General features: G+C 40.5%; 1 protein-coding gene across 2 annotated transcripts in view; it reads right to left on the bottom strand.

Annotated features, from left to right (window-relative positions):
• Positions 1-20,797, bottom strand: part of MGAT4C (MGAT4 family member C) — a 411,241-nt gene that overhangs the window by 307,558 nt on the left and 82,886 nt on the right. For both annotated transcript variants that reach the window (XM_040063363.2, XM_058420301.1), the window contains exon 3: positions 19,212-19,312. The gene's annotated coding sequence lies outside the window, so the exon portion shown is untranslated. The remainder of the gene's footprint in view (positions 1-19,211; positions 19,313-20,797) is intronic.

Below are 20,797 nucleotides of genomic sequence, written 5' to 3' on the forward strand. Positions count from 1 at the left end.
ATTTAGCAAATCAAGAAGCTAAGGATGCAGCAGAAAAGGGAGCTGAAAGAGTTATGTTAATATTAACTCCAAATGAGAAAAAATTGGAAATCCCAAAGTTTAGTGAAGCAGAGAAAAAATAATTAAACAAGATAGGAGGAGAACAGGCTGAATCAGGGAAATGGAAACTTCCTGATGGAAGACAATTACTTAATAAAATACCGGCTAGAAAAATATTAGAAGACATGCATTAGAAAACCCACTGGGGTACTCAGGCTTTGTGTGATCATTTTTTAAGGAACTATGGATGCACTGGGATTTTTGGAGTAGCAAAGCAAGTAACTGAAAAATGTATAACTTGCCAAAGGATAAACAAAAAGGTGGTGAGAAAAACAACATTAGGAGGTTGTGAGTTAGCTCTTCGACCATTTCAAAGTATCCAAGTAGATTTTACTGAACTTCCTCAAGTACAAAGATGGAAGTATTTATTAGTAATGACAGACCATCTAACTCATTGGGTAGAAGCAGTTCCCACTACCAAGGCCTCAGCCAACATAGTAAGTAAAACCCTTTTAGAGCAGATTATTCCCAGATACAGAATGGTTAATAGAATAGACTCAGACAGAGGAATGCATTTTACGTCAAAAGTGTTACAACAAATAATTAAATCATTAGGGATAAAATGGGAGCTGCATACCCCATGGCATCCACAGAGTTCTAGTTGTGTAGAAAGGATGAACCAGACTTTAAAGAGAACTTTGACCAAATTAATAGTTGAAACCCAAATGTCATGGGTACAATGCCTACCTTTGGCCTTACTGAGGATCCGAACACAACCCAAGTCAGATCTGGGAGTGTCACCCCATGAAATGATGTTTGAGTTACCCTTTTTAACCACCCAACATGAAAATGCTACCTATGAGGTAGGGGAAATGAACGTTAAAAGATACGTTAACACCATTGTGAAAACTCTTGAAAACTTACGGAGGAATAATCCCTCAAACCACACCTTTAGACTTTAAAATCCATAATGTTCATCCAGGGAAATGGGTGCTAGTAAAAACCTGGGAAGAACAATCTTTAACTCCTCAATGGGAAGGTCCTTTTCAAGTATTGTTGACGACTGAGGCTGCAATCCGGACCAAGGAATGAGGTGGATCCACGCCAGCAGAATCAAAAGACCTGTGGAAGAACCTAAGGAGTGGACAATTACATCTGAACTGGGTGATACAAAACTGACTCTTAAATGGGGACTGGGTGGTAATGAACTGGGAAGACCCAAATGGTCCAAGAAACATACACAGGATCACATCTAATTGGGAGATAAGGCCAAGCTTATATCAGTGGTTTCAAGTACCACCTGGACAAGCTTTGAGACCCCTCAGACACCCTCCTTGGGGAAGAATATTACCACTCCAAACAGGAGGATCAGGACTGTTTCGGACAGAGAACTCTTGTATTCACGCCTTAGCCTGTGATTTATGCAAAGAGGAGGAGGAGTTGCAAGTTCCATCAGTGCCAGACCAAATACCCTGTTTGATCCACCCAAATACCAGACATGCTAGCTGGGTTAAACGTAAATGTTTAGGTTGTGGGAAGAATTGGTGTTGTAGTTCACACAATCGATGCTCTCGTTGCAGGAAGTGTCAAGAGCCAAATCGATCTCCTATCCAAGTAAAATTCAAAGAAACTGAAATAATAACTTTGTTTTGTAAATGGGGATTATTAGTGCCTGTTGAATGGGAGATACCTGAAGAACGGTGGGAAACAACAGTTAAGGAGTATCAAAAACGATTTGTCTGGAAATTCGCTAGGAGGAAGTGACAAGGAAATAGAGGGCAAGACCAGATTGGCCTCTGTATTCACCACCAAGAAGATCAAATACACCTGCTGTGGGTTGCAACCCCATAGGCATGGGAGGTGGGAGTACAAGCCATACTGGACCTCTGTTACTCCTTTTTCTGTCACTCAATTTTTGTCTTCTCCCTTTTAGGATATCGACAAAGCCATGCTACAGACGTTACCAAAAGCTGTACATGGAAAGACACTGAGGTTCTTTTTTCATTTCTCACACTCACGACAACAGTCACTGCTACAAGCCATCCAAATTAGGCCATTGCATACATAAAGGGAAAATGTACTGGATTGCAGAGAACTTAGGAACAAGTAGTAGCAAGATGGGAAGTCAATGCCCAAAAGAGGAGAGATACATTTGTTTTACCTACATTACTGGGCAAAAAGCACAGGATTTAGTAAAAGAGCAGTTGATAAGCAAAAAGGCTAAGTCAGTACAACCACCTAAACCTGTGCCAATTTCAATCAACAATTTGTATACCAAACTTGAACAGCAATTAGAAAAAGGAACAGATATCTCAAGGATGGGTAAAAATCAGTTTGTAGAATTGGGGGAAAGAATAAGTAAGGAACTTAACATAACTAATTGTTAGGTCTGTGGAGGGGCTTTGATGCCAAAAGAATGGCCATAGAAAGGCAGCAGCTTAGGCCCAATTGAGCTTCGAAAATGGAACCAAGCAAGTACAAGTGGAGAAAACAAACCAGAAGGGTAGATTTTAAGCTCAACAGTGATAGAGGAAGAATGTCTCTGGCACACTGGGAAAAAGTTCCTTTATGAAGTAGGAAAAACACCCTGTAAAAGATATAAGGTTAGTAATAGAACTTCTGTATGGTGGGTCCCAGAAGAACCAACTGTGTATTGGACCCAAGAAAAAGCAAAAAAAGTGAATTGTAAGTATGATAACAAAATAAAACTTTCTCAATGTAATGATACAGGTAAAAATCCTTACTACGGCATCCTGGCAATTTCCAAATTTTGGGAGAATACAGATCAACAAAAATTTAACTATTGGAAAGCTGCACGTAGCTTATTTGGATATGTGGAAAAAGAGCACACCCAAAACTCCCCTCTCAGTAGAAAGGGAGCTGCAATCTGGGAATTATACAGCAAGGATTTTTTTCTTTTACCAGGACCTGATGGGGATCAATTAGGGATAACAGTTTATCAGGATCTAAAGAGAAACAAAAGAGAATTGATTAGAGGATTCCAAAAATAGGGAGATGAGGAATGGCCCCCTGAACGCATACTAGAAACATATGAGCCAGCCACCTGGGCACAAGATGGGAGTTGGGGATATTGAACCCCAATTTATATGCTATTATCGTATTATAAGACTTCAAGCTGCTGTAGAGATAATAACAAACAAAACTGGCCAGGCAGTGGAATTAATATCAAGGCAACAAACCCAAACAAGAGCGGCTTTGTATCAGAATAGGTTAGCTTTAGACTATTAGCTGAAGAAGGGGGTGTTTGTGGAAAGTTCAATACATCAGATTGTTGTTTAAAAATAGATGACAATAGAGATGCCATCCTGGACATAGTCAATGATATCAGAAAAATCGCCCATGTACCAGTTCAAAAGTGGGAATCAATGCTAAATACTAGCTGGTGGGATAATGTGTTGGGAGTAGAATGGTGGAAAAAGTTAAGCTTCTTCCTTTTATGTGCTACAGCTGGTCTAATATTTCTTCCTTGTTTGATCCCCTGTTTTATTAGGCTCATCACCAGTGTGGTACAAGGCATGCAATTAGTGAACATTGACCACAAGTTGCCTACAACAACACCACCACAAAGGAATATGGTGTTAAAGAAACAAAATAATATAGAAGACCCCTTCAAAGAAGAGAGATTGATTTGTGAAAAAATGAGCAAATAATGAAGGCTAGAAAACAATGAATATTGCTCGAGCCAAATTAATTATAAAAAGAAAGAGGGAGGATTGTGAAAAGTGCATATTATATGGCTGTCCTGGGGTGACTGTGTATCCTCAATCGTCTGTTGGCTGCAGGGGGGAGGGCAAGCACAGTTTGTTTTTCCCCAGGAAAACTCTGCTCATCGGAGTGACCTTGAAGCGGGGGAGTTGGAACACGGCAAGACAAAAGAAGCTCTGTTGTTTTACCCCCAGGCAGTTAGTTAGTTTAGTGCTAGCGTAGTTAGACGCTGTAGAATACCTGAAGCTTTTTGCCTTTTTTTTTTCTTTTTCTTTTTTTGTCCTTTTTTCCTTCCTTTTTGCTTTTTTTGCCCTCTCCTCGGAACTGTTCCAACCTCTCTGGACTAAGGACCTGGGGAAGCACCCGGGGCCTCCACAGGGGACCCACCCCACCAAGACCAGCCCTGCACATCTCCTTTTCTCCCAACGTCAGCGGAGACGGAGCGGTGGAGCACAGTGGCGACCCTCAAGAGGAGACTTTCTTTAAGTTTGTTATCCCTCCGTAAGTGGCACAAAGCTCTTGTCATCGGGTATTGTGCTGGGAGTGCTTTGCCTGTTTAATAAACAGGTTTTTTCCACTTCTCTCTGAGGAAATCTTTTTTCCCGAACCGGCTGGGGGAGGGGAGGGGGGCCCCGTGGGAGGGTTTCTCCCAAAATCTGCCTGAAACCACCACAAAATTCTTGGTGCCCAAACGTGGGGCTCGAGAGAGTGGAAAAACCCTGTACTGATTAGTATTTAGCAGTCAGTAACTATGCTGCTTGAACTCATGTCTCTTGGGGTGGGGGGCTTGATGTGTTTTGGATCCTTAGGCTTCTTTGAGGTCTTAATACCTTTGTGGTCCTTAGGTTTATTTGCATATCCAGAGATAGCCCCAATATTATCATTAATACACAATTTTTACAGTAGAGGGACACGGATTAGAGTAGCTATTGGCCTTGGTTTAATGATAATAATTTGTAGGAAGTTTATAAAGGTGCTGAGATATTTTCCTACTATGTATGGGTCATGGTTATGGTTATTCACCCTGTTTGTGGGAGGAGGAGCAGAGGATGAAGCGTTGCAGTCTTTCGTTTCCTTCTTCTCCTCTGAATCGGTTAAATCATTGCTGGAGAATGTTCAGTTTCCCCTGAGTGTTAAAGAGACCATCTTTCTGGTATGTCATCTGGTAAGCCTCCTCTATACAGTCTGCAGCTTCTCTAGAATATGGGCTGAGATTTCTAGAGGGGCTGATGAAACTCTTGACCCAGGCAGAGGAAATCCTGAGTGGTGTGGAGAATGGGAGGATATGGGCCAACTCCTCAAGGAATTCTCTGACCCTGTAGTCTGGGATTTTCCATGGGAACAAATTCAGAATCCAGTGGAGCTGGGGAAATACCTGAAAGAGAGGTACCATGATGGCTCTAGGGGGGTAAGGGATACAAATCAACAGCTATCCCAGTCACTCAAGCTGCAGCCAACACCCCAGTTATGAAGCCAGCAGCTAAACTAGAACCTGAGCCTGAGTCGGCAGCTAAACCAGACAGTAAGCCTAAGCCCCTGGCAGTTGCTCCAGCAAAGAAGCACACAGTCAAAACCGATCGACCAGTGGACGATGATGACCCAAGAGAAGGACCTTCACCAAAATCAGAAGCCAAAGCTTCTAGCACAGGATCAGAAGCAAATATTGATTCCTTTTCCCTGAAGGACCTTCGGGGCCTAAGAAAAGATTACCGGCGACAACCTGATGAATCTATAATTAGTTGGTTAGTCCGTCTTTGGGATGCTGCAGGCGAGGCTACAATTCTGGATGGCACTGAAGCGAGGCATCTGGGATCCCTGTCACATGATCCAGTCATCGACCAGGAGATGATGAGAGAGGCTAGTCCTTGCAGTCTCTGGATACGGGTCCTAGGAAGTGTGGCAGAAAGATACTTGTGTGCAGATGATCTCTATATGCAGCAAACCCCATGGAAGACCATAGAACAAGGGATTCAACGCTTGAGAGAAATGGCAGTGGCAGAGATGGTCTTCTCAGATGATATAAACACTAGGAACCCAGACTTGGTATCATGTATATCTGTGATGTGGCGAAAACTTATACGACTCGGGCCATTAGAATACGCTTCTGCTTTAGCAGTAATGAAGCGGGAGGACATGGAGGAGACGGTGCTTGATATGGCAAAGAAGCTCCAAGCATATGCAGATGCTGTGCATGGCCCAACACACGCCAGGATCGCAGCTGTAGAAACACGTCTACAGAAACTAGAGGATAAGATAGATGAGAATCATCAGAAACTCAGGGAGGAGATTAGAGAGGACCTTCTCCAAATCTCAGCAGTACAGATCAGAGGTTCTGGTACCCACCGTAGATGCTCCCCGGCTAGGGAGAGAGGATACACTCCATATGCTGAGCTGTGGTTCTTCCTGCGGGATTGTGGAGAAAATTTGAACAGATGGGATGGAAAATCTATGGCTGCCCTGGCACAACGGGTGCGTGAACTGAAGGAAGTCAAGACTCAAAGAGGGAGTTCCACCAAAAGGGAAGCGGCTCCAGTTGCCCGTAGCCGAACTGTCAGGTATGATGATGATGACATGTCCGACCCCCTTGAAGGAACCTCTAAGACATATGCTCAAGGAAAGAAGGATAACCAGGCTTAGAGGGGCCCTGCCTCTAGCCAGGTAGAGGCTAGGGAAAACCATGTATTTTGGACTGTGTGGATTTGTTGGCCTGGCACATCAGAACCACAAAAATACGAGGCCTTGGTTGATACTGGTGCGCAGTGCACATTAATGCCATCAAGACATGTAGGGGCAGAATCTGTCTCTATTGCTGGCGTGACAGGGGGATCACAAGATTTTACTCTGGTGGAAGCAGATGTGAGCCTAACTGGAAAGGAGTGGGAGAAACACCCTATTGTGACTGGGCCAGAGGCCCCATGCATTTTGGGTATAGATTACCTCCGAAGTGGGTATTTCAAAGACCCGAAAGGACTCAGGTGGGCATTCAGGATAGCAGCTGTAGTGACAGAGGGCATCCAGCAATTGAACACCTTGCCTGGACTGTCCGAGAATCCATCTGCAGTAGGACTCCTGAAAGTATAAGAGCAACGGGTACCAATTGCCACTTCTATAGTGCACCGCCGACAGTATAGGACAACTCGAGATGCTGTGATCCCCATCCATAAGATGATTCAAGAGCTGGAGAGCCAAGGGGTGGTTAGTAAAACCCACTCACCCTTCAACAGCCCCATCTGGCCTGTGCGTAAATCTGAAGGAGAATGGAGATTGACTGTGGACTACCATGCACTGAATGAGGTGACACCGCCACTGAGTGCTGCCATGCCAGACATGTTGGAGCTCCAGTACGAGCTGGAGTCCAAGGCAGCAAAATGGTATGCCACAATTGATATTGCCAATGCATTTTTCTCCATTCCTTTGGCAGCAGAATGCAGGCCTCAGTTTGCCTTCACATGGAGGGGAGTGCAGTACACCTGGAACCGATTGCCCCAGGGGTGGAAACACAGCCCCACCATCTGCCATGGACTGATCCAGACCACGCTAGAAAAGGGTGAGGCTCCAGAACATCTACAGTATATTGATGACATCATTGTGTGGGGGAACACAGCAGCAGAAGTGTTTGAGAAGGGAAAGAAAATCATCCAGATCCTCCTGGAGGCCGGTTTCGCTATCAAGAAGAGTAAAGTTAAGGGACCAGCTCATGAGATCCAGTTCCTGGGAGTAAAGTGGCAAGATGGACGGCGGCAGATTCCTACTGATGTCATCAACAAGATTACAGCGATGTCCCCACCAACCAATAAGAAGGAGACACAAGCTTTCCTAGGTGCTATAGGTTTCTGGAAGATGCATATTCCTGAGTATAGTCAGATTGTGAGCCCTCTTTACCTGGTCACCCGCAAAAAGAACGATTTCCACTGGGGCCCTGAGCAGCAACAAGCTTTTGCCCAGATCAAGCAGGAGATCGCTCGTGCAGTGGCCCTAGGCCCAGTCAGGACAGGACCAGACGTGAAGAACGTGCTCTACTCAGCAGCCGGGAACAATGGCCTGTCCTGGAGCCTTTGGCAGAAGGTGCCTGGTGAGACTCGAGGCCGACCACTGGGATTCTGGAGCCGAAGTTACAGAGGGTCTGAAGCCAGTTACACCCCAACTGAGAAGGAAATCTTAGCAGCCTATGAAGGAGTTCAAGCCGCCTTGGAGGTGATTGGTACAGAGGCGCAACTCCTCCTGGCACCTTGACTGCCTGTGCTAGGGTGGATGTTCAAAGGGGAGGTCCCCTCCACCCATCATGCCACTGATGCCCCATGGAGCAAGTGGATTGCTCTTATTACGCAGCGCGCCCGTATGGGTAAACTGAATCGCCCTGGGATTTTGGAATAATTACCAATTGGCCTGAGGGTGAAAATTTTGGCCTCACAGATGTAGAACAAGAGCAAGTGACACGGGCTGAAAAGGCTCCACCATACAACCAATTGCCAGCAGAAGAGACACATTATGCCCTTTTCACTGATGGTTCCTGTCGTATTGTAGGGATGAACCGGAAGTGGAAAGCAGCCGTGTGGAGCCCCACATGACAGGTTGCCGAGGCCACTGAAGGAGAGGGTGGATCAAGTCAACTTGCAGAACTCAGGGCTGTTCAATTGGCCTTGGATATTGCTGAAAGAGAGGGGTGGCCGAGGCTCTACCTCTATACCGATTCATGGATGGTAGCCAATGCTCTGTGGGGATGGCTGGAGAGGTGGAAAGAGGCTAATTGGCAGCGTGGAGAGAAACCAATTTGGGCTGCTAAGGAGTGGAAAGACATTGCTACCAGGCTAGGGACACTACCTGTGAAAGTCCGCCACGTAGATGCCCACATCCCCAAGAGTAGAGCTAATGAGGAGCATCGAAACAACGAGGAGGTAGATCGGGCAGCAAAAATAGAAGTCTCAAAGATTGATTTAGATTGGGAACACAAGGGAGAGTTGTTTTTAGCTCGATGGGCCCATGATGCCTCAGGCCATCAGGGCAGAGATGCCACCTATAAGTGGGCCCGAGACCGAGGGGTGGATCTACGCATGGACAGTATTTCTCAGGCTATCCACGACTGTGAGACGTGTGCTGCCATCAAGCAGGCCAAGCAAGTGAAGCCGCTATGGTATGGCGGGCGATGGTCCAAGTATAAGTACGGGGAAGCCTGGCAGGTTGACTACATCACCCTTCCCCAAACCCGCCAAGGCAAGTGCTACGGGCTCACAATGGTGGAAGCCACCATGGGGTGGCTGGAGACCTACCCTGTGCCCCACGCTACTGCCCGAAACACCATCCTGGGCCTTGAAAAGCAAGTCCCGTGGAGGCATGGTACACCCAAGAGAATTGAGTCAGACAACGGGACTCATTTCAAGAACAGCCTTATTAACACCTGGGCTAGGGAACATGGCATTGAGTGGGTGTACCATATTCCCTACCATGCATCCGCTGCAGGCAAAGTGGAGAGGCACAATGCATTGTTAAAAACCCAGTTGAAAGCATTGGGTGGGGGATCTTTCAAGAATTGGGAGCAGCATTTGGCAAAGGCCACCTGGTTGGTCAACACCCGAGGCTCCACCAACCAAGCAGGCCCTGCGCACGCTGAGCCTCTGCATACAATAGATGGAGATAAAGTCCCAGTGGTGCACGCCAGAGGTCTGTTATGGAAGACAGTGTGGATCAAGTCTGCCTCAAGTACAGACAAACCCATTCGTGGGGTTGTCTTTGCTCAGGGACCAGGTTGCACATGGTGGATAATGCAGAAAGATGGAACAACACGATGTGTACCCCAGGGAGATCTGATTGTTGGGTGAGAATCATTTACAAACATCACTGTCTGCTGAATGCTATTGCCATTGTCTGTACATTAAACCACGCAGAATGAAGTAGAAGGAAATGTGTAAGTGAGAGGGTATGTGTTAAGTGTTGAAAATATGAGCAAGTAATGAAGGTATGAGTAAGTGAGAGAGGAATCCTTCTGCCCTGCAGCCTGGGGCCTGGATTCAGTGGCTCATTGTGGAACATGACAGGAGCATGATGGGTATTGCTTGTATTATTTTTTTTTTTTTTTTGTGGGGAGAATGGATGGAAGTTTTACGTGGCATATACGTTGGTTCTGTCCGTAAGTCAACGATACGGGGATAAGGGGTGGAAGATGTCCTGGGGTGACTGTATATCCCCAATCATCTGTTGGGTGCAGGGGGGAGGGCAAGCGCGGTTTGTTTTTCCCCAGGAAAACTCTGCTCATCGGAGTGACCTTGAAGCGGGGGAGTTGGAACACGGCAAGACAAAAGAAGCTCTGTTGTTTTACCCCCGGGCAGTTAGTTAGTTTAGTGCTAGCGTAGTTAGACGCTGTAGAATACCTGAAGCTTTTTGCCTTTTTTTTTTCTTTTTTTTTTTTTTGTCCTTTTTTTCCTTCCTTTTGCTTTTTTTGCCCTCTCCTCGGAACTGTTCCAACCTCTCCGGACTAAGGACCTGGGGAAGCACCGGGGGCCTCCACAGGGGACCCACCCCACCAAGACCAGCCCTGCACATCTCCTTTTCTCCCAACGTCAGCGGAGACGGAGCGGTGGAGCACAGTGGCGACCCTCAAGAGGAGACTTTCTTTAAGTTTGTTATCCCTCCGTAAGTGGCACAAAGCTCTTGTCATCGGGTATTGTGCTGGGAGTGCTTTGCCTGTTTAATAAACAGGTTTTTTCCACTTCTCTCTGAGGAAATCTTTTTTTCCCGAACCGATTGGAGGAGGGGAGGGGGGCCCCGTGGGAGGGTTTCTCCCAAAATCTGCCTGAAACCACCACAAAACCCCAAAAAGTCCATCTTCTGCTAGATCCACAAATGTATAAAAAGTAAAAATAAACAAAGGGGCTCCTCTTCTTCTCTCGGCTCTCTCAGCTAGGAGCTGGATCAGAAGAAGCTCTGTGAAAATCTCTTGTCTGCGTGTGACTGCTTTGTGTGACTCGGTGACATCGGTTTGTTCCTTTTTTTGTCCTATGGAATTTTTCCCCGTAAGTTGCTAAGAGACTAAGTACTGATGCTTAGAGGGTGCTTGACCCACACAGAAAACGTAGCCGAAAGTCGGGAGGGGGAAATTCACACGAGTTTTGGGGGAGGGAAAAGGACAGGGCTGGGGAACTGGAGGCTGTTTTTCTTGCTCTCGGCATCGGAGAGGACAGCCAGGTTACTGCTTGCTGCAGGAAAAGTCCACTGTCAACAGAAAGTCCGGTCCTGGGAGATCTACCATCATCTGCACATATGCCCAAGAATTTCGTGCTCCTTCGCCTGCCCTGCTGGAGCTGGGCCAGCCCTGCCCAGGAGTCGCGGTTTCTCCAATACTGCTCTTTTTGCTATGCTGTAGCCTCGCACCCCGCGGCCTGCCGGGTACATCCTGCCGTTCCAGCTACCGTTCCAGCTTGTGATATATGTCCTAAAGTTAATTCGTGTTGATAGATAAAAATGTAATATCATCTAAATAAATGTAAGTTTTGTTTTAATCCAACAAACTATGAGTCAACTCAGAGGAAAGCAGCTCAGAAAAGGTGCAGGAATTTCTCTCGCTTGAAAGGACAGAGGAGGGGGAAGCACGAGACATAACATGATTAAGAATTACCAGGAGGGAGACACAAACATGCATTAGCTACCAGGAGAGAGACACAAACATGCTTTGGCTACAAATCGTTAAAAAGGAATGTAACATCTGCTCTGAAGTTACTTCATGTTAATAGAATATAAATTGTAATACTGAATGTACGATTATAAGTCCTGTATAAACTAGCATGTTAGAAGTTAGGTTTTGTTTTAGCATTTTTTGGGTTAACTTGGGAAGAAGGGGATTCAATAGAATACAAAAATATCCCTAGCCTGAAAAGGTTTGGGAGGGACACGGAAAGAGCTTGATTGGAATTACCAGAAAGGAGGACAGAAGACTGTCACTGCCAGGAATCGCTGAAAGGAAACAAAGGGCAACGGAACACAGAGATGGTAGCCCGGAGAACCCGATGATGGTTTCAGATCCGTATCTAGATGGTCTCCGGCCAAAATTAGCATGTCTACACCACACCTGGAACCGACCATCGACAGCATTGTCCTCCTCCGCTGATCCATTCAGACTCTTAGAACTGAAACTTGCATACTTAATGAAGCTGCCTCGGATGGAGGACTTATGTCATCTCAGGCCTCTCTCCGCGATCCACTGTATAAAAAGAGGCTGCTGCAAACCCCAGATGTGAACTTGGGGGATAACAGACTGGCAGAGTGTGTTATCGTTGTTCACCCGGTGCCGACCCCGGGCTCGACGCTGTCCTTTTAATTGTGGCTGTCCGAGACTGTTATTTTGTCTCCTAATAAAATTCCAAATTTTGATTTATCGAATTTGGTCTTCTCATTTATAACACAGCTTAATACTCTCAAAGTCCCAAGAGATCAGACTGCCCCGGGCTTTGTAAAACAAAGTCCCTCAAAGTTCCTGGTTCTGTTTATTATTAATGCTGTAGTTGTTGTTGTTGTTGTTTGTTTGCCTTGTTATATTTACTAGTAAAGAACTGTTATTCCTTTCCCCATACCTCTGCCTTAAAAAGCCCCTTTAATTTTCTAAATTATAATAACTTAGACAGAGGGGATTGGAATTCCCCATTCCTAGAGAGGCCCCGCCCCTCCCTAGCAGATACCTGTCTTTCAAGCCAAGACATTGGTTTAGTGATACTTTATTGAATAAGTAATTTCTATTTAAATTAAAATAACAACAACTTCCTCAGTGCCAACTCTTTAAAAACTTTGAAATCATTGTAGAGAAGGGATGATAATTATGATGGTGTGGTGGTGATCTTTGTTTTTAATTAATCAGAGAAATATATATCTACAGACATGTTAACATCTGAATTTCTTAATTACTTGCACAGTATATTTCACAATTAATATCTCCTCCACTTCCCAGATTCCTTCACAATTAATATTTCCTCCACTTTCCAGATTCCATTTTCATTGCTGTATTTGATAAAATAGAAATAATCATAAAAGCAACTGATAGAAGTAACAAAATTAGAAAAACTTTTTTTTTTAGATTTTCAGTAAGCATTCAAGGCAACAGAACAGTAGTATATTATTGTCTGAGGCAGAAAATTCTAGTAATGTATATATTTAGAGACTCAGTGAATATATTATTTGCTATTTTGAACCAGTAACGTGAATAAATGTAATAACTACTGGGAAAAAAATGAAACACATTATTTTTTTTATTTTTTTATAAACAATCCTGACTTAAACAATAGTCATGATATAAAACTCTGAAAATGTAGGATGTTCTTACTATATTAGAATGGCTAGAATTTTAGGGAAGCTAAAGGCTGCTTAATCTAGCATTGAAAAAAAAAATGTTTGAAAAAGGGTTGAGGAAAAAAAGTACAAAAAATCACAAGAAAACCCAACCAAACAATGAACCAACCAAACCCCACCCCCCAAGAAGACGCCTCACAAAAAATGAATTGGTGGTGCATTCCAGTGTTAAATCTATTTGGTCCTAATGGTTGTTGCAAAAGGAGCAATTCTCACATCTTTCCTATTCCTCTTCTTCCCCCAGTCTTGCCACTAAGTGTTGCCTTCTCAATTCTGTCATTAGAGTGACTCCTCTGAGTATGCAGGAAATTTTTATTTCTTTTTCCCTCTTTGGTATGATCTAGGCTTACTAGGCAGAATTAATTTGCGAAGAGATCAGACGAGCACATTATGGAGCAATAGAGTAAGAAGCAATACTCAGCTGAGAATAGGAAAGAAAGCTAGGAAAAGGGACTGGTATGTCCAGTGAGTTGTTGAGGTTTCCTCAGTTATATCACTGCTATACAATCAGGTAATTTTTGGGTGTCTTATCGCTCTCTCTCTGTATATGTGTGTATATGTGTGCATAAGTGTGTATATGTGTGTATATATATGTATGCAAATCTTGATTTTGTACTTGATATTAATGGAAATTGTATATGACATCAAGAGGGGAAAATAAGCATTTAAAAACAATTAGTATGTTATTGTTTTTAGAGGTATTTAATCTGCAACTGCTGGCACTGATAAAGAGAACAGAGAAAAACAAACAAGAGAACTTTCAAAAATATTTTATTCTTTTTAAGGGGAATTTTGTTTGTTAAGAAAGAAAAAGGAATCTTTTATTCTTGTATATTTTGAAATCTTTCCAATGCATCACCAGGAAAGCTCTCATCTCCTCAGCAGGCAAAAAACACCTTTTGATTATAAATTGTCTTTTTTCTAAGGGGAGTTTTATCTTCTTCATTTCTTCTTTATTTGTACAGTTTCACACAATTATATAGGAAATACAAAGTTCCCTGGAATTCCAGTTTGTTTCATAGAATCTGAGAGCACACAGCCAACAGTGAGAGCCACAGAATATTAAGAATAAAAAGTGACAAAGTTATTAAAAGCCAGATCAGGGCACCAAATTTATGAAGGCTACGCAGATGCAAACTGAAGAGAAAATATTTCTTGCTCAGACTAGGAAGCTGAAAAAATTTCTATTAGACAATTATGTTGGCAGTTATTTTACCATATTCAGAGTTTGGTAAACTTAGCTTGATTTAGGTCAAAGCCTTCCTAATATATCAGAAATTATTAAGTTTACACATTACAATTTACCCATTACATTGCACCCTTTCTTTGCAACTTCCATCACGGTATCAGCAATTAACCTAATTGTGCAACCACTGCCAATTTTCATTCATATGTAATAGTTAAAGGCCAGGAATGTCAGGTTCTTTCTACATAGTCATAGAAATAAATAGAGCTATGCCATTCCCTTCATTTTTGAATGAAAAAAAAAAAAAAATCACAATCTCTTTTCTAGGTCTTTGTGGTTTGTTTCTTCCACATAGATGCCCTTCTCTCCTCTTGGAGAGGTGCTAGCTTTTAGTTACTACCTGTAATAAAAATACACATACCCAGTAAGAAATACACTCTAAACCCCATGTCTTTATGATCATTTAGTCTTTCTTTCACCCTTGAGAATGTTTCTGTTACTGTTTTTATCTACTGTAAGTTGTTCCATGTTACTTATCTCTTCCCTCCAGCAGTCCAAGATATGCCATCCTAATGTTCAAGGGTGTAGTATTCTAGCAAGGAGAGTTCTTGCTCAGGACATAAGTATGGCCATATAACTCCAGGTATCATAGAAAAAAAAAATCTTGTACTAATGCAACTATCCTTTAAAAAGTAACACTTTTTTTAAATTACCATATGGTGACACACAGCCTCTCAGAAAATCAGCTGAGAGTGAACTGAATATTCAATTACTTTTTTCCATTTAAAAAAGTTATAAAGAAAGCTCCTGTTGACAGGCAACCGTTTTACAGAGTATTACTGTTCTTTGCAAGCAAAGTATTTTACATATTTTTCTTTGCTCAGTGAATGCAGTTTCCTGCCACTAAATAACTCAATTTCTCAATGTCAAATCATTGCTGATCCTGCATTCCTTGCCAGCTTTCAAAGCCGACTATTTGTTTTGCAGAATCTGTGTACAACATTTTATTGAAAGGGCAGGTTTATTATTCTTCCTACCACATACAAAAAATTAAAAGATTTTTGAAGTAACAATGTGCTTTCTTTATGCTACACCAGTTAAACAGAAAATTACTTTTCCTGGTAGCATTTCCCTTTCTCTCTGAAACATTTGAAGAACATAATTCTTCACAACCTAATTTCTTTTATCTAGTGACCATTAATCCAAGAATTCTGTGTTCCTCTACTAATTTCTAGGTGTAGGTGTGGTAAATTTCACATTTATTGTTTTTGTGTGTGTGTGTGTGGGGGGGGGGGGGGTTGTTTTTTTTTTTTTTTTTAATTGTGATAAAGTCTCTGCGAATTATTCTGAGGTTCTTACAGCCAAAGAACCATGTTCAGAGTTAAGAGATTCTGGGATAATTTCCCTCCCCTAAATATTTCTTGTAATGAAATTCTTTAATAAAAGACCCTAGTAAACAGTCAATAAAATCTAAAGATAATCTGCAAAACCGGGAAATAAAAGACTTTAAGACTATTACATAGACTTCTGGCTTGCTTTGTGTCTCCTTACATATTAAGTAAACAACCTAAGAACTAAAAGTTACCAAATTAATGTTACTAGATTTGAAATATGAGGTTAGATACTGATCTCAGAATAATAGATTTTCCATGTGTTCTCATGCAAATTTTCCATAGCACTTCAATTAATTTCTCATCACTAACAATGATTTTATTTTAAACTTGCACTTTTTTTTTTTTTTTTTTAATAGCAAATATAATCTAAAGTATTATAAAGGAGTTTTCATTTGCATAGGGATTTTTAGGTTGGGGATTACATCTGCACCCAAATTGCATTCAGTAATTGTAGAAAATTCTCTGTAAACCCTATACCTGAAGCAGATGGAATATGATTGCATCAGGAGATCAACCCTTAAAAATTACAATAGTTTGTGATGTTCAACTCCATCTTAATCAGATATAAAAGATTTATTCTTGAAACACATCAAGAAACACTATTTTCACCTCCTGAAATGCATCAGAGAGTTTATAGTCAATCAAGTAAAATATCTTGCACATTTTTACTTTCTGTATCTTCTTCTCTTAAGTATACAATATTACATGCATATAGGTGTCAATGATTTTATTAGCAACTATATATAAGCTCATCAAAATAGAAACCAGAAAGTGATTTCATATGTCAAATCCTCTTTGTTAAGGATCTGAGTTCAACAAAAAAAAGATGAATTTATGGTTACATTAGAAACATAATTTTATTTTCTGCAAAATGCAGTGCAACGTAATACAATCAGATAGATAAAACCAACCAGAACATGTGTAGTCAGACATTAGGAACACTGTATAATTTGAAGGAATATAGAATAAAGACTTGTCATATTTCTTCTTGTAACCAGATGGAGCATGAAGTGGAATTAGTTTTGTCAGGCACAAGGACTGGGCTGCAAAATTCATCATCTGGATAAGTATATCTCACCTTCTTGATGAATAAGTACCAAGCAGATATTGCTAAAATATTGCTATATTCTTATACTGACAATTATTTAAATAAAATTGTTTTCTCTATTGAATTATAAACACTTTTTTATTCATAAAAAAATAGTAAGTCAGATATAAGTGAAATTCAATGAACTAGATAAAACTGCATGTTAGCATATTGCTAATAGCGGCTTATTTAAAAAGTTTTGAAGAAAAAAAAATTTGCAATATTAAGAATGTATTTTCTAACAATGTTATCTGAAGGATGAGCTACTAATAATAGAAAAGACATTTTTTGAAAAGAAATACAGAGCAGAAACTTGTTGCCATCACCTCATTTAAAAAATTACCCGTATTGGTGGCCACAGGCACTAGAGGTGAATCACTGATGATACTCATTAACCCTAAATGCATGCTTGGTTCCTCAGTGATCCTTACCTTTTCTTAATCCAGTGAATTACTTTCCACGTATTAGCTTGTTCTATTTTTCTAAACCATAAATGCAATGACGTAAAAGTCTTGTTAGCTTCTGGGCTCAGTTTTGACAGTAGATTTTAAAATTAACTTCAAAAATAAATAGAGGTATAGTGCAATAATTAATTTACGGTAACCTGGATGGGAAAACTAGCATCAATTGTATTAGATCTGTCATCACAATTTCCTAATAGTTTGATACAGTAGGGATATTTTTTTTTTCTCTAAAGACTTTTCCCCACTATAATAATGCACAATTAGTCCTTTTATTATTCTAGCCTTTAGTATTTCATTATGATGCTTTTTACTCTGCTTATGAGATTCAGACAAAAGCTTGTTCAGTCATATTCCCTAAAATTCCAAGTATAAACTGTGCTTCCAGACACACAATAGAATTATAAAGTAGTTTGTGTTGGAAGGGACCTTGCAAGACCTTCTAGTAAACCCACCTGCCATGGGCAGAGACATCTCTCACTAGATCACATTGCTTAAAGCCTCCTCCAACTTGACCTTGAACACTTCCAAGGAGTGGCATCTACAACTCCTCTGGGCAATTTGCTTCCCTGTCCCACTACCCTTGTTATAAAAAAAAAAATCAGTATGTCCAATGTAAACCTATGCTCTTTCAATGAAAAGTCATTCCCGCTTGTCCTGTCATTGCAAGAGTTGGTTAAAAGCCTTTCTCCATCTTTCTTATAACTGTCCCTTTATGTATTGAAAGGCTGTGATAAAGTGCCCCTTAAGTCTTCGTTTTCTTCTCCAGACTGAACAACTGCTACCCTCTTAGCCTGTCTTCACAGGTCAGGTGTTCCTGACATGTATTATTTTTCTGGCCTTCTTCTGCACCCTCTCTAAAAGGTCCATGTCCTTCTTGTACTGGGGACCCCAATACAAGAGAAAAGTCTTCTTTTAATAAGCAATAATCCTTGGAATATGTTGCGTGTAACTAACCCTGAAAGCACGTCTTATTGCTCTCATCAGAAGCAAAAATGGTGATTCTTAAATTATTAATAACTTTCTTTCTCCTTGAGGCAACATCTGACCCACAAATATATAAAGGAAGAAAAATGTCTTTCTTAGAGATAAAAGAAATGCTGTTTTATATAGCACTCATTTAATTCCCCTTGATTAAAATTAATGTTTTAAGGGAGCATTTTACATATTATGTTTAATGTAAAGTCCTGATTAAATAGATATATTTTCTCTAATCTGTCAAGTAAAATAGCAAAATAGGTACACTTGATGACACTTGTTTTACTGAAACTTTTTTCACAAATGACATTCAGCATCATTTAAATGATCAAGACTCGACAAGACAGCTTTGTTTGCTTCTTTACTTAATTAACTCTTTCCATTCCACTTGATTTTTTCAGTTAAGCTTGGCCAATATTTTCTTTTCTGCTTTAGGGAAAATACAAAAACAAAACACAAAAAACAAAAGTAAAAAAAAACCCAAACAACCCCCCCAAAAAAACACCCCCAAAACAAAACAAAACAAAACAAAAAAACCCACAAAAAAACCACAAAAAAAACCCCAAACCAAACAAAAATTAAAACAAAAACAAAAAACCCACAAAGAAACCACTAAAATGATCAAAAAAAAAAATCAAAATTACATTTGTCTAATATGTATATCACAGTTTTTATACTTTTTCATTTGTCCTCATGTCACACCTAGATTTGAAAACTTGAATTCTTGTTTTAATGATACCAAATTATATAGAGGACAATTAGTTTGCAAATCTACTTCCTTACTTCCTTCATGTAGGTGTTTTATTTTAAACCTGTAACTTTGAAACTACCATGAGATATTTAAGAAAGCAATAAATTTTGAAAGAGATTGCAAAGAGCCCCTCACACTATGGATGTCATTACTTTTAACACATAATATTAATAACAATGCCTACTAAATACAGTGATTTATGTTTTCTTATAGTGATTTACTTTAATATTAAATATATAATATTAAATACTTCACTTACCTTTTAACCTTTCCAAATCTAGTAGCTCTCTGAAAGGTTTGACACTAAATGTCAAGGTCACACAATGAATTCCAAGCTACAGCTGCGTCACTTAAAAGAATCTGCAGAGAAAAAAGAAATCCATGTAAATATTTCAGGATATTGTTTCTTCCTCTTCCTTTTTACACAGTGGTTCACTTTACGAAATCATCCTATTTTGTACAAAATAGCTATACCTTTTCAGGACAACATTCCTTACCTGGTCCTGTCATGGGTTGGTCTACACACTGTGTAATTCTTGAGGACAAAAACTTTCCAGAGGGTAAATGGGTATTTTAGGGAGAGAACTACAGAATTTACATTCAAGACATGTGGTGACTGTTCTGGAAGAATTCATACACACAGTCTCAAAGTCCCAGTGGAGCACTGACATTTCCATATGCAAAGTGTAAGACAAAATTTGAATGAGCCATTTTTCAAACTAGAATAGAGAAGAATAGTTGTATATTATTTTTTGTTTCTCATCTATATGATGAAAGGTTTCAGTGGTCTGGTGGAAAAGCACTTGCACACAGTCCATTTACAATGAGAGAATTAGGATTCTGAATTATGAATGGTTTGGGTTGGAAGGAGACCTTCAGAAACCTGGTTATTTCTTGGAACATTGACAAATTTTAGTTTGTTTTTAAAAACAAAAATGAAATTTGGGATGGGTTTTTGGACAAAAAACCTTCTGTTACATTGTAGGGAAGGACTTGGATTGTGGATGCACAAAGTAATCACAGAAAAGTTGTGAATTAAGATGTCCTTAAGCGCTTCTCAACTATCAGAATTTGCCTTTCCAGTAAAACAAGATTGCTTAAGTTAAATGTGTCATACAAGCATACCATAAATACTGCCATGCAGTATTTCCATTTATTGGCAGAGAGGGACATAATGCATTAAAAAATCCATTCCATAAGATGGCATGCAATTCAGGAAGAAATGCATTTATTTTCTATCAGAAAATTCAGCAAAAATATTTAGCAAAAATATTATAGCTGAGCTTGCTACCCCCAATGACAGGATACATCTAGTTTTAGTTTTTCTTTTGGGAACTCTTATGCAGACAAACTTGAATTTAGCTACAAAAGTGTACTTCTAAATGTATTACAAAATTATTTCTGTAAATAGAATTTTTAGAGGAAATATCCCCTTATATTGCAATTAGATATGTCTTTTTATGAGACGACAACTTACCATCCCAGCTATAAAAAAATCTAAAATAAACAGAAACTAAAATATAGATAAGTGATACAACAGAATGTACTGAATGTTTTAGCACTATAATCAATCTGTCTTATTTTCTGTGACAGAGTGCTCTAGGTTGGCATTTAAAGTCTAGTTAATATTTTTGTTATGCATAACAAGAGAAACCTTTAGGAAAAATATCTCAAAGCTTGTAAAAGACAAGTAAGAGAGAATTCATAAATTCAGAGTTTCTCAGGTACTTTGAATTTGGGTTTCTCACAAGTCTTCTTAGGAGGCAAGAGCAATTTTGATGGAGAACTTAAAGCTCCTATTCCCTGTTGGAGCTAGCAATGGATACAGCGCACACAGTAGACAGG

The sequence above is a fragment of the Hirundo rustica genome, chromosome 4 (genome assembly GCF_015227805.2).
Source record: "Hirundo rustica isolate bHirRus1 chromosome 4, bHirRus1.pri.v3, whole genome shotgun sequence".
NCBI lineage: Eukaryota > Metazoa > Chordata > Aves > Passeriformes > Hirundinidae > Hirundo > Hirundo rustica.